This window comes from Rhinolophus ferrumequinum, chromosome 25 (assembly GCF_004115265.2).
Source record: "Rhinolophus ferrumequinum isolate MPI-CBG mRhiFer1 chromosome 25, mRhiFer1_v1.p, whole genome shotgun sequence".
NCBI lineage: Eukaryota > Metazoa > Chordata > Mammalia > Chiroptera > Rhinolophidae > Rhinolophus > Rhinolophus ferrumequinum.
Window position 1 is genome coordinate 1,188,393 of NC_046308.1, and position 13,400 is coordinate 1,201,792.

The 13,400-nt window shown below is 56.3% G+C and overlaps 1 protein-coding gene across 5 annotated transcripts in view; it reads left to right on the top strand.

Annotated features, from left to right (window-relative positions):
* The window catches only part of RIMBP2 (RIMS binding protein 2), a 120,545-nt gene that overhangs the window by 49,166 nt on the left and 57,979 nt on the right, over positions 1-13,400 (top strand). For all 5 annotated transcript variants that reach the window (XM_033098171.1, XM_033098174.1, XM_033098175.1 and 2 more), the window contains 2 exons: positions 4,129-4,218; positions 8,870-8,992. The gene's annotated coding sequence lies outside the window, so the exon portion shown is untranslated. The remainder of the gene's footprint in view (positions 1-4,128; positions 4,219-8,869; positions 8,993-13,400) is intronic.

Here is a 13,400-nt window from a genome sequence, read left to right on the forward strand (position 1 = left end):
CCCCTCTCTCTCCCTGCACAGGGCCCTGCAGTTTCCTGTGCCCCCACCTCACCCCGCCTGTGCTGCGGCCCTTTTTTGAGGTGACCCAGTTTTAAGCCAGTTCATCCTGTGGACGTGTTTGCCATGGGAGGGAGTACATGTCATGGGTCTTTATTTGAATTAAGAGCGAACATTTAGCAACAGGTCTATTTCAGGTGAAAACCCAGCGTTCAGGTTCCTGATGGTCCAGCAGAGCTGGGGTACTGGGCTCCCTTCCTACGTGGCACCACTCGGCCGGATGGGCTGTCGCTGCCCGTCCTGGGGCACTTGGCAGGTTCCCATCGCTCTAGCACGTTCTGTCTGGAGAGCTCGCCTTAGTTACTTGCTGTTCCCTGGGGCGTTTGAATTTCCAGCTCCTGCCCCAGCCCCTGACCTCTTCCCTTGCTCTGATCAGAATGTACTTCTTGCCCATAAGTCTGCTGATCAGGAGGTGGAACCGCAGAGGAGGCTGTCCTGCTCGCCTGTCTTAGTGCAGATGAGTGGATATCAAAGTCTCCCTCCCTGTACCTCCTGGAGCTGCCCCTTGGGGGTGGGGTGGGGTCAGGGATGCAGGTCTCAGCTGGGCGGCTACCGGGGCTGGTCCTGCCCGCTGGACGCTGCTCTCTAGGTGATCGCTGTGGTTGGCTGTGCTTGCAGACAGTTAAGTCAGCAAACTGTGCACCTGGGTTCTTACAGGGAGCGGCCGGCTTGGGATGCGTCCACTGGGAAAACCCTGAACCCTTTTTGTGTGGCTTTAAATGTAAAGGATCTGAGACTCAGAACTGTTTCCTCTGAAACGCCCAAGGAGCCCACGGACAGCGCAGCTGCTCCTGTCGTCGTCGTTATTTCAGGCTCGGAGGACTGAGCTAGCGGGTGTTTCCACGCAGCGGCAGGCTCCGTCCTGTGAGGCGTGAGTCACTGGCTCCCCCGCTCCCAGCCGTGGGCGTGTGTCGTCAGACCCGATTCCTGGGCACTGCTGTGGTCAGTGGTCAGTAGTGTCACACGACAGCCGGGAAGCCAGAGGTGTTGGCCCCACTGCAGCACGGAGCCGTGTGTGTGCCCCTGTGAGCCAAGGCACGTGTGGCTGGCCACCCACCCCCAGCCCTGCTATAACAGGAGTGTCAGATTCTATCAAAGCCGCCGTCCTCCTCCTCCTCCTCCTGTGAACTGTCACAGTGGTGCCGCCCGCGCCTGTTGGGAGATTCTCATTTTGTCGTGTTGCAACTGCCAGCCCACATCTTTGGGGGCCTGTGGTCTCAAGCATGCGGCCGGTCCATGCGGTGGTCTGTGTTGGGCTTGGCGACATTCCTTTGGCGCTGCTGATGAATCCAGAAAGGCTCGACTCAGCTGGAGCGGGGACAGCTCCCCTGGGTGGGCTGCTCTGGCCTGTGCAGTGGTAGCGATGCGTGCATCCAGGGTAAGTCCCCCCGCTCGTCTGCGGCTCGTTAGCGCAGCTACACGAGCGAGCAGAGGCATCCTCGGAATTTTCCCGAAGGACACGCACGTCAGCGTGGCCTCCATGCCTGTTACCAAAGGGGCAGGGGGGCCACGGTCCGTCACCGCGGCTGCACCACTACTGGGCTTTTCCAGGGGTAAACACCACGTGTGGACAAAGGGAGGTGCTCATGTCTGCATGGGCTGGGTGGGCGCAGACGGGCATGGTCACTTCTCTCGGGTGTTTCTGGGCGTCTGGGCTGATGCGTGGGTTCTTTCTGTATCAGCCTGGGCGCCCGCTCAGCTCTTTTGTGGCTCTTGGAGCATTGGGGTGGGGGTGTTTGGGGGTGGTTTGCCTTCCAGCTAGCTAGTGTGACTGGCCTCTCGCAGTGGGGAGACCCGTGTGGTTAGGAGACCTTGGGCTGAGTTGGGGGAACTGCACTGGGGAGACAGGCGGACGTCACTCTCCCTTTGCGGTGACGTCATGGGTCAGTTTCCGGACTGGGTTTGGATCCTGAGCTTTTTCCTTGAAACGGTTGATTTCGTCATGTTAAGCAGCTGACCTCGAGTCACTGAGATGGAATGTCACTAATATAGATGAAGGTGAGGTTTCTGCCACCACTACACAGTTGGACGAGGGAGCCAACCCCGTTTCTCTTCCCAATGTCCCTTTCTTACAATCCACTCTTCTGAGTGAGGTGCAAGGAGCACTGATGGCGTGAACCGCGTGGTCGTTGGTGGCAGAAGTTGGGAGATGTGGGCAGTGCGAGTGGTGGCTTCAGTAGGCGAGGGCCCAGCGTTGGTGCCGTGGCCGTGTGTGGAAATGTGCCGGTGCTGCGGGAGGACGAGCTCACCTGAGCGTCACACGCTGTCCTAGTGGAAGAGCGAGGATATGCATTTCGGCCTTCTGGCCCTACACGCCATACTCTAGCTGCCACTTAAAGCTTCACCTCTGATTCTGAGCTACAGCTGCTTCTGTTTACCTGGGGGCAGGGAAGGTCTCCGCGGCCAGGAGTCGGGGGACGCCCGTCCCCTTAAGATCGCCAGCCACGTGCCCGTGGGGACTGGCCAGAATGTCTCCAGTTCTCTGGAGGAGCTGGCAGGCGGCTATGTTGTGATTTGCTTTACCTGAGAAAGACAGGGACACATATATGCTCTCGGGAACATGTCAGGGGAGGGAAGGTGACAGCCACTTCATCAGGTACTTTCCAGCAGGGCATGGAGTCATTGTTCCCTCGCAGGTGACGGGTGTCGGTGGCGCTTCTTCCTTCTTGTGTTTCATCACTGGAAGCGCAGTGGGTGCCAAGGGTGGAGGAGCCCGGGCTGACGGTGGTTGCGGAGAACGGAGGTCGGCTGGCGTGCGGGCCTTGAGAACAGCCAGGACAGGCGTCTGCAGCCACATGATTCCCGCCCATTTGTGCCGTGAGCGTGAGTGTGAGCGGAGCGTGAAGTCAGAGCTCTCGCTGTAGTCAGTCTCCAGGTCAGTTGGGATGTGGGGCCCAGACAGTAGGTCACGGGACATGAGCAGAGAGCAGACGAGAGCCGGGCAGACCCAGGCCAGTCACCGTCCACCGTGGGCCATTCGTTGTCCCCACTGCTTTCCTTACCTTTTGCAAGGATGTCCTTCTTGTCCTGTCTTGGCGAGAACCTCAGCTTACAATGGAGTCGTGTTCAGGTTGCTGTGTCACTTTCAGTTCCTCTGGAGGAAGGCCACACTGGTGACACTGTTGGATCTAGCAGTGTTGAGTTCCTAGGGGTTGGGATTTCTGTTCTGAGACGCGCCTTCAGTGGCACCTCTGTGCTCACCCCGTCTTCCCTCTCTGTGGTTGCTGCCCACACCCACATGCCCCGGTCCTGAACTAGGCTTTAGCACAGGTCATTCAGCGTCCCCGTCCCGGCTGGTGGTAGGAGTGACGCAGCCCAGGCACGTGGCCAGTGGGCGGGACCTCATGCCCGCGGGGGCTCCAGGCAGCCTCACTCACGACTTCCGGCTTTCCCTGGGGCTTGGGGGCTTGAGCTCAGCCAGCCGTGGGCGCTCTGTCCCAGCCTCATGAGCGGCACGTCCAGTCCCACACACCCTAAAAAATGGGCTCCCCGTTCTTCCTGCCTGCTCTGGACTCAGCGCTGGGCAGGTCCTGAAGCCCACGCACCACTTGTGCCCCAGCATTCAGAGTCCTCCTAGGCTTTCGTTTCATTTTGGAGCCGGACAGACCTTTACAGATACTCCCTGTGCGTATGGCTGTCCGATTGGAGCAGTGTTTGTGGGGAAGGGGGTGAGTCCAAGCTTGACTTAACTTCAATTGGCGAACAGTTCTGTTGTCTCTATAGGATACAGACGTGACACAGGTAAGGATGCCACGTGGCAGATGTGGTTATCTGCTGGGCTCCTCAATGCCTGCTTATTACACATCTTATAATACCTTAGGCCACCGTTGTAAAGCACCGTTACTCCTGTTTTATGATACCCTTAGACCATCACTGTACAGTGTCATTACTACCAGTGGATAGAATAAAACTACAGCTCTGAAAGGAGAAGGAAAGATCCCACAGCACAGGGCTTGTGAATTGCAGTCACGCCCCACCCAGGGCTTATTTCAGCTCAGACCCTTAACCGCCGTGCTTGACGGGGACTCGGCGAGCTGGGGTCATCTCACAACGCCCTTTCCTCTGTCCTAGGAGGATGGACAGGAGTGTGCCACCCAGGGAACGCGTCGCCTGACACCCCAATATGCAGCTCTTCCCACAAGGGCCCAGCAACTGGACAAGGTAACTCAGCACCATTAACAGGCCACTGGGGGCAGGGAGGGCAAGGAGGGGCCATGTGACCAGCAGCTGTGCTCCTGGGGGACAGCAAGCAGGCTTCTGGGGAGACGTCGGCACCCCACGTTCACAGCAGTGTTGCAGTAGGCAGAAGGTGGGGGCTACCCGTGTCCCCCAGTGACGAGCAGATAACCACGATGTGGTCTGTCCCTGCGAGGGAGCTGTGGTCAGCCTGGGAAAGAAGGAAACGCTGACACTTGCTGCAACATGATGAGCCCTGAGGACATCACGGCGAGTGAAGCAAACCCGTTACCATAGGACAAATACCGCGCGATTCCGCGTCCATCAGGGACCAGAACCGTCAGATTCATGGAGTAGACGAGAGAGGAGGCGGAGGTGCCAGGGGCTGCGGAGGGCGTGGGGAGTGAGCGTAATGGGGCAGAGGGTCAGCCTGGGAAGGTGACAGTTCTAGGGAGGGTGGTGGGGATGGTGACGCAGCCTGTGAGTGAGCGCCTGGTGCCACTGGACTGGACACTTAAAACGGTTAAGAGGGGAAGTTTCATGTTATGTACATTTCAGCACATTTTTAAAAAAGATGTGTTTTTGGTACATCCCCAACTCTGCATTCAGTGCCCTTTCCCCTATGTTCCCGTCAGCCCCCACGCTCTCCTGCCGTTTCTTTGTAGACCTGCTGTCAGAAAAGGCTCTGGCACTCACTCACACTGAGGTGAGAGCATGGGATGAAGCCAGGAGCGTTTTTATTTGAACAGAAATGAAAATGGATAATGAAGGTGGTGTTCCAGGCGTGAGATGTGGGAGCTGGAAGCAGGGGGTGTCGAGCGGGTGGCCTCTTCTCCCATCACTCGTGTTGCTCCTGAGCGGGGCTCCCATACCTGACAGGTGGCTCCAGCTTCACGAGGGCAGAGAGGGCACAGAGCCAGCCCCTGCGTGGCACGGTTGGTCAGTGCGGGGCGTCACGGCCCTCAGGCCTCACCGTGTGCCTGGCCCCTTTCCCGGACCTGGGAGCTGGCTGTGCTGATAGGAACCCTGTGCCCCTAGGGTTGTCACAAAATCCCCCATGAATGTTTCCCTTCACGTGGGGACCTCTCCTCCGCCTCCTCACCTGGCCTTTCAAACAGGCTGCAGGCCCAGTAAAGGAGCCGCCTCCCCGTAGCTCTGCGGGTAGGTAAGAGCGTGGGTGACTCACCAGCAGACCAGAGTAGAGCAGTTTTCGGAGAGGAGGCTGGGAGACGGGCGGGGCCACGCAGCTCTGTCCTGCTCCTCTGCCGTCTTTGTCACTTTGTGGGAGAGTCACCGTGGGAAACACAGAAAGACCACCTTTGGGGCTGGGCTCCCTGTGTCCTTAGGTAGCCAGGGGCCGTAGAAGGGGCAGGAGGGCTTGTGAGTGCTGCCAGTGAGAGCGTTCGATTAAATTCAGCACAGCCCCCGCTTCCTGGGGCCTGTCCATGGGACCTGCGGAAACACAGGGGACCCTTGCGGTTCCCAGGAGACAGCTGGGAATTCTCTGATGTTAGCTTCGCAGAATTAATGACCAGCACTGTTAATTACGGGTGTAGGAGAGGTGTTGCCGGGCTCCATCCCAAAGCCTGCCCAGAATCCACGGCCTCCTGGCTGCGAAGTCAGAGATGGGCTGTCTGGTATTGGGTGGGACCCGGGTGGCCAGCAGCCCTGCGGAGGGAACAGGTGCTGGGACGCAGGACACGTGCACAGGGTGCCCAGTGCCCGTCTAGCCCACACACCCAACTTTTTATGGTTTTCAGAAAAATAATTCGAATTTCTTACTCGCCTGGGTTCAGAGGGGCTCGTTCAACCCCCCGAAACGGGGCTCCTCCAACAGGTCAGAGTTCGAGGACTTTCTCCCTGAGCTAACTGTTGCCAAATGTTAGAAGCTGCTTTCCCACCTGGCACCACTGTTGCTGCTGCCAAAACCTCTATTTTGACACAGAAATAAGTCGAGTGGCTGGTGCCCCCACTTGTTAATGCACTGCTGTGTCTGTGCGGTGACAAAATCTCGGGCAGCGTGCAGGACCTGGTGGCACCCTGAGTTCCAGAGCCAGGTCCTTGTCGCTCGTGAAACCTGTGCCCTGTGAGCCTGTGACCTATGAGCAATCACTGCTGGCCAGAACTAGGCGTCCAGTGATGAAGAACCATTATGAACAGCGGTCACGCAGCTCACTAGCTGTTCATCCCTCTTCTCTGTCTTACCAATGAGAAAACTGGGGGTGTCTGCGAGAGTGACACATGTGGACATGTGGGATTTGTGGGGCTAAGTATCGGCTGGCTGGAAGGCGGGGCCTCACCCAGGGGCCACACCCGAAAATCGTTGTCTAGTTCTCCTTAGTCACCAACCAAAATCTTGTAAGATTGAACTATCCTTAATGTTCCACCACATCACGACAAAGGTGGAGCTTTCTGGTTCTTCACTTCGACATATGAGACCTTCTCATTTTTCCTTTCTGGAGGGGGCCGTTTATCTGTCTTAGTGAAAACCCCTCACGTCCTTCTGCTATTCTGAGGCCTTTTCTCCTTTATAGCACAATGATCTGGCTCGTTCCCAGGAGAATTTTCTAGTGCATGTGCCTCTGTGACAGGGACATGGGTTGCTCTCTGGGAGCGTTCTCTGTTCATGAAACTGACCAGTGTGGAGCTCCAACAGCAGGCAGCAGGGGGACCAGGGGACTTGTAAGCCAGTGGGTCTCCCCACCTAGGCTCCTGGCACCATCGGGGCTGGCAAGGCCAGTGGGGCAGTGGAGCGAAGGCCCGAGATGCCAGCCCCACTTCAGCCCATGTGACGGGTATTGAGAGTTTTACTTGGATGCATCAGTCCTGTTTCCCGTCGCATCAGCTGCTACCAGATCAGAGAGGATGCCTTCTTCTGGGATTATCAGCTGCGTAGAGCAGGGACCTGAGCTCGATGGTGGAAACACCAGCGGTGTTACTGTTCTCATGTGACAAGACATCCGATGCTCAGGGCAGAGGCACCTGCTGGAGCCACACTCATAAGATCGGGGGTGGAGGTGGTGGGCTTGTGCCGGCACTGGGAGCAGTGCGTGCAAAGGCCCTGGGGTGGCAATGAGCTTGGTTTGTTTAAGAAGAAGACCACGGTGGCCCAAGCATGGTGACTGGTGACAGAGTAGCAGGCCACATCAGACAGTGTGTGGGGCCAGGTGCTGCAGAACCTTGCGGGCTAAGCCAGGAGTTCAGTGTATTCTCATTTCCATGGACACCACAGGAGGTTTCAGTCAGGGAGCGGCAAGATCTGACTTCCATCTCAGAAAGCTGCTGCTGGCTGCTTTGTGACCGGTATGTGGGGCTTTCGAACTCTGCTTCCGAGCCGCCTTTTCTTGACTAGATAGAATGTGAGAAGTGATGGCTTCCAGCAAACTGCTACCCTTGGAGTGGAAGTTTAAATGTGAGTATAGTTTCGTTCAAATAGGTCACGTCATTTTCACCTGGAGCATTTGATTTGTGCCCAGGTTCACATCACGCTGGAGCACAGTGTCATTAAGGTATTTCTGCAGACAGACCTCTGTGACCGTACCAGCAGCATCCCCGTGACTCTGTCCTACTTAGAAGGCCAGGGGGGTGCCTTCCCTCCTTTCGGTGCCACAGAAATTGTCAGGTTCAACTAACATTCTGGACATAAAGTGTCTCACACAGAAAGGACTTCTGTAGCTGAAAAACATGACTTTGGGACCATCTGTTATGGAAGCATAATTCATGTGACTTGGCGAGGAGGTGAAGAAATGAGAAGTCTGTGGTTGGGCTAACGTGTGCTGCACAATGGAAAGGAATGGGGAACAGACCCCGGCAACTTCTCTACACGGTGTGCCCTTCTCTGTCCCAAAGATGCCACAGGAGAGACTGAGAGTGGCAAGTTCTAACCGTGGTCCTGGGGCCTGCAGTCTGGGAATGGACGTGCTTTCCGAGGTGACTGGAGCAGCCATCATGCTAGTCCATGTGGAGCCTTGACACTACTTTTATCCAGTGTTAAGACAGGTGAAATTTTTAGCCAAAAGAATTAGAATTAGTGTAAGCCATCAAAGGGAATCTGCTGGCCCCACTAAATGGATGGCAGAGGTCAGCTTCAGGCACAGCTTGATCTGGGTGCTCAAATGATGTCCTCAGTGTCCTGCTTCTCCCTCTGTGACTCTCGGCTGTTTTCAGACGGGTCATTCCCTCATGGTGGCAAGTGGCGCTGCACCTCCCGCCTTTTGTCCTCAGCTTTCCAAGTCCAGTGGGCAAAAAAGAGAGTCTGCCCAGGCTCCTACACAAGTCCAATACCTCATTCTTTGAGGATGCGATTAAGCCACGTGCCCCTCCCCAGCCAATCTCTATCGGGATGGGATTACACTGACTGGCCAGGCTGGGTCACACTCCCAGTTCTGAGCCAATCACTGTGGCTGTGGGCGGGATGAAGAGGGAGGCCGTGTGCTGATTGGCCAGCCCTTGGTCACATGTACTCCGCCCAGCCGGGGTGGACCCACCGTCAAGTCCATGACTAGGGATGAGGGAGGGGACGATTCTCCAAACAGAAATCAGAGAGCAAGTGCTGGACGCCAGCTGGGGACACGTGCCCGCTTGGGGCTGCGCTCCCGCGTGTTGTAAACAGTCCTCTCACCCTTCCTACTTGCAGGTGAAAGCAGAGTGTGCTCGGCTTAGCCACGCGATCACCACAGTGACCAGAGAGCGCGATTCGGCCGTGAAGGATAGACACCAGCTCCAAGCCAAGCTGGAGAGCCTGGAAGAGGTCCTCAAGGTAGGGGGGCGGCCAGTCCCGCTCCCCAGGGGCCGCGTGGGGGGGGGCTGCGGCTGCAGGAGCAGGAAGGGGGCGCAGCTCTTTTCCAAGCCACCATCCAAATTCAGGACTTTTGGGCTGTTTCTACCCTCTTTATGGTCTGAAAAGCAATAAATAACAAAATTCGAATGTTTCTGGAAGCGGTTGGAAAAGCCAGTTACGCATTTGCATTTCTTAGGATGTTACACAGCTGAGCCAGACGCGGGGCAGCGCCCTGGAGGGTGGCCGAGCTGTGGGAGTCGGAGACCAGAGGCGTTTTCCAAACCGCAGGACTCTTAAGCTGTTCCTCACATGTTCCATGAGCTTTGTTACGAGGAGACCAGCTAAGTCAGAAAACCACTGTCTCAGGGAGCAGGAATGGGGTGCTGCTCATGCAGTTCTCATGGGCCGGGGTGGCCTTCAGTATTTAATGGGGTTCATTTGCTGCTGGTCTCGCTGAGTTAAGCTGAATGGATTCTCTGACTTTCCCCTCTTTCTTCCGCCTCCCCCCACCCCACTCCAGTTCAAGCCGTTGTTTCTCAGCCTAGTTGTGTAGGACACAGCTCCCTGGCCCATGCTGGTGTTATGAGCCTTGCGCTCCCCACCCCCTGGCTGGGGCAGTGGTTGCGCTCTTGCCGGCTGCCGCCGCTCACCATGGCCACCAGCCGCTCCTGGCAGCACTCTGCCGCTCACAGCAGCTCACGGCAGCCCAGCTCCAGGGAGAGCTGTTGTTCACAATCTGAGCTGTAGAGGGCGCAGCTCACTGGCCCATGTGGGAATCGAACCAGCGACGTCAGCCTTAGGAGCCCGGTGCTCCAACCACCTGAGCCACTAGGCCGACCTTTTTTTTTTTTTTTTTTTTTGACTGTTTTGGGTTGTCAGAGTGGGGAAACATTTTGAAACGTGATGCAGTCAAGTAGTAACACCTGCGGTGTCACCGTCTGTACCTACACCACTGGGTCGTTGCGTTCAGGCATGGAGCAGGAAGCCCTGCTGCCCACGGGCCCTCCTTCATCACAAGTGACTGTAGCTCTGTCCGTGACATGTGGGGACACTGCGGGGGCTCTGAGGGGAAGCACTTCAGTGGGGGGGTACTGGGTGAGCGGGAAATGGGGGACTGCTGCAGGGATGGGGCTTCTTTGGGGCGTGATGAACGTGTGATGGTTACACAGCCTGTGAGGACGCCCAAAGCACTGAATTGTGCACTAGAAGAGAGTGAGTTTTATGGTATGGGAATTGTGTCTTAAGTTAAAAACAAAGCTGCCCTGTTCTCATGCTGACCCCACATGGGAACCACGTGTGTCGTGTGGGTCTCCCCTCCATGTGTCTGTGTTCCTGCCTCGTGCGGTGATCAGGCCAGTCTCCCTGCTGCCGGAGTGGGTGAAGGGCCCTGTATTCTGACTGGCACTGAGGGCCCTGCCTCCCTCCTGTTGGACCTCGGGACCTTGTACATGGAGACGTGCAGGCTCACGTCCAGGTCCGGACCATCATGCCCTGCAAACAGTCCTCGCCTCAGCTGCCCTGCCATGTGGGGTGGACACACCAGGGGTGTCAGGTGCCCTGAGGGGGACAGACGGGAGGATGCCTCTGCCAGACCTGGGTGACCTTGGGGACTTTGGGATGGGGGCTTCCAGGGCCTGGTAGCTGCACTGTGGTCTGGGAGGGGAGAGCTGTGATCTGGGTAGGCACAGCCCTTGTGCCCATAGAACAGGTGTTCCTGGTGGCAGGACCTTTGCTGAGTGGGCGTGTTGTCAGCAGGAGGGCAGCAGGGGCAGGTGGAATTGGCAGCGAGGGCCCCATGGGGACAAGTGACAGTGTTACGGGGCCAGGGTGCTGGCAGTTGCCGCCCCTTGGTCTCCAGCTGGCACCATACTCTTTTGTCCTGTTTGTCACCTGGCAGCCAGAGCTGTGTTGTTCAACTAGCAGTCAGATCTCAGCTCCCTCCCCAGTGTTCCACAGGCCCCCGTTCACTGACCCAGGGTCAGCCTGAGCCCTCAGGTGGCCGTGGGGGTTGCACTGCCTGGTCTGGCAGGACCTCACTGCCTGGCACAGGGACCTGGCGGGCAGCCCTGGAGCTGTGCCTCAAGGGAGTTTTGCTCTATGGAAAGGGAGACAAGGAAGAAGTGGAGATGTGACAAGATTTGGCCTTTCCACGGGGTCACTGTGCTGCAGTGGAAGGAACGCGAATGTCTTACAGATCTGCAAAAGCCTGTGAGAGCCGCCTGTTTCCACGAGTGGGAGGAGACGGGGGTGATGAGCCCCTATGGCAGTAGGGGCAGTGAGGTGGGGAGTCCCCGTGCTCTTGGATGGAACCTGCTAGACTGTGTTGTGTCAAAGGAGCGCCCTCAGCGTGGTGGTTGTGTGTTTTATAAGTGTTGCCTGACTGGAAAGCACACTGATTTTCATGCTCTCCTTCTGGTAGTTCTGTCACAGTAACAAAAGGGCCATTTCAAAATTAGCCTTTTTTTTTTTTTTTTTTTACCCCTGAGCCAGTGGTGATGAGAAGAGAGGAGGTGAGTGCTGGCCTGGGCTGAGATGCAGCTGCTTGATTAGAAAACCCCATCCTTTCCGTAAACTTGAGTAAAACCGTGGACTTGCATCTGCAGGAGTTGCCTGGCCTGCACGGACTGTGACGTGCAGTCTCTTGTGATCAGTTTGATCTGAATTGAAACCCAAACCAGTTTCAATCACCCCAGTTTGCTGAGAACCAAGGAGAAGTCCACCAGGCTCGAGGGCCGTCCAGGAGCATGCCAGGCGGTGGAGGTGGTACATGGCTCCTGTCTCAACACACCTGAGGCCAGACCTGGGTGGTGGCCCCGCTCCCGACCCCAACCTTCATCTGGGGGAAGCAGCGGCTGACCTGGTTTGGGGCAGGGCCTGTGATGAGGTTACAGAACTGCACCGGCACTGGGTTTACTGAACTGCGAATGGAAGATATTTTTTTCCTTCAGTACATGGAAGCATTTAGTGAAACAGACAAGGCTGAAATTGGGGCTGTTTTCTAAGACGATCCAGCTAGAATCGTACGGAAACTGATGAGAACCCCCGCCCCCATGAACCAAACCAATAATGTTTAACCTGATTTGACTCCCTCCTGATTTTTATACTTTGAAAACGAATAATTGATGAATTCATCATCTATGCATATGTTTCTATTTCTTTCCAGGGATATGGTCAAATTGCCAAAATCGTTACATGTAAATAACATGGTCAAATAATGTGAATGGAAATAGAAGATTTAGACATAGAGAAAAGAGCACTCAGGTGCCAGCTGGGAGTTTAGACACAGTTACTCTAAGCTTCTAATTTGGCCCATGCTTCCTGGCAGCCTGGATATAAAAGGAAATGTGAGCTGTTACATAACTGTCACTCCCGCGGCGGGAGGCCAAGTTCCCCAGGAGAACAAAGCAGACGCACTGAACCTGGTTTCGCTTGGAAAGTTACGTCCGAGGCCGCAGATTCATCCGGCGGAGGTTACCCTCAGGAACAGCTTCTTAGCCATCGAGGGACCGCTCTCCCCAGCTCTCTTCCTTCGGGGGCCATCTTTGGGGAGGAACTGCTAAAGCCAGATTGCACCACACATACGAGCAACCCTGGAGGAGTTCTTTTCGGTGGGAGTTGAAGGATACAAAGAGGACTACTCCTGGGCCGTTGGAATTTAAAATTCCAAGCGATGAAGAGCCCTGGGGTCTGAACACAGTGAGATGGCTCAGGGCTCCCGGCACACGCCCACCTTGTCTGGTGGGAGCCAGCGTCCTTGCCAGGGCGAACGGGCGCGTCGTGCATGTCAGCGGGGTGCACAGTTAGGAGGCTCACGCGATGCATAGCGCCTGACGTTCAGTCACTCACTCACTCATTCACGAGTGCTGGCGGAGCACCGACTGTGAGCCAGGCCCCGTTCTAGGCACCAGGGATATAGCAGTTAGCAAAACAGAGCTGGTCATCCCCGTGGGAGACAGTCAGTGAGAAGGACGTAATATCAGGCAGAGCTAGTGCTTTGAAGAAATATTAGGGTGAAGCAGGAAGAAGTGATGTAGTGACACTTCAAGAGTCATGGGGGGGCCCCACTCAGACATATACCACTTGAGCAGAGACAGGCTTCTGAGAGAAGTGGGAGGGGCCTTGCCAGTATTTGGGGGAGGAGCACTCCAGGCGGTGGAAGGGGCAGGGAGCCCAGTGGGTGGCTGACTGATGTGCTCAAGGACCGGTGAGGTGGCTGGTGAACGCTGGGGAAGGGGAGGGACGTGGAAAATGGAACCTAGATTGGGGCTAGGGTCTTACAGGCCATAGTAGAATTCCAGATGTTGTAAGAGGCGGCAGATACTTCATCAGTTACCAGTTGTCGTGGTACAGCTGCATAACAAACGAGCCAGAGCCATTCTCACTGCTC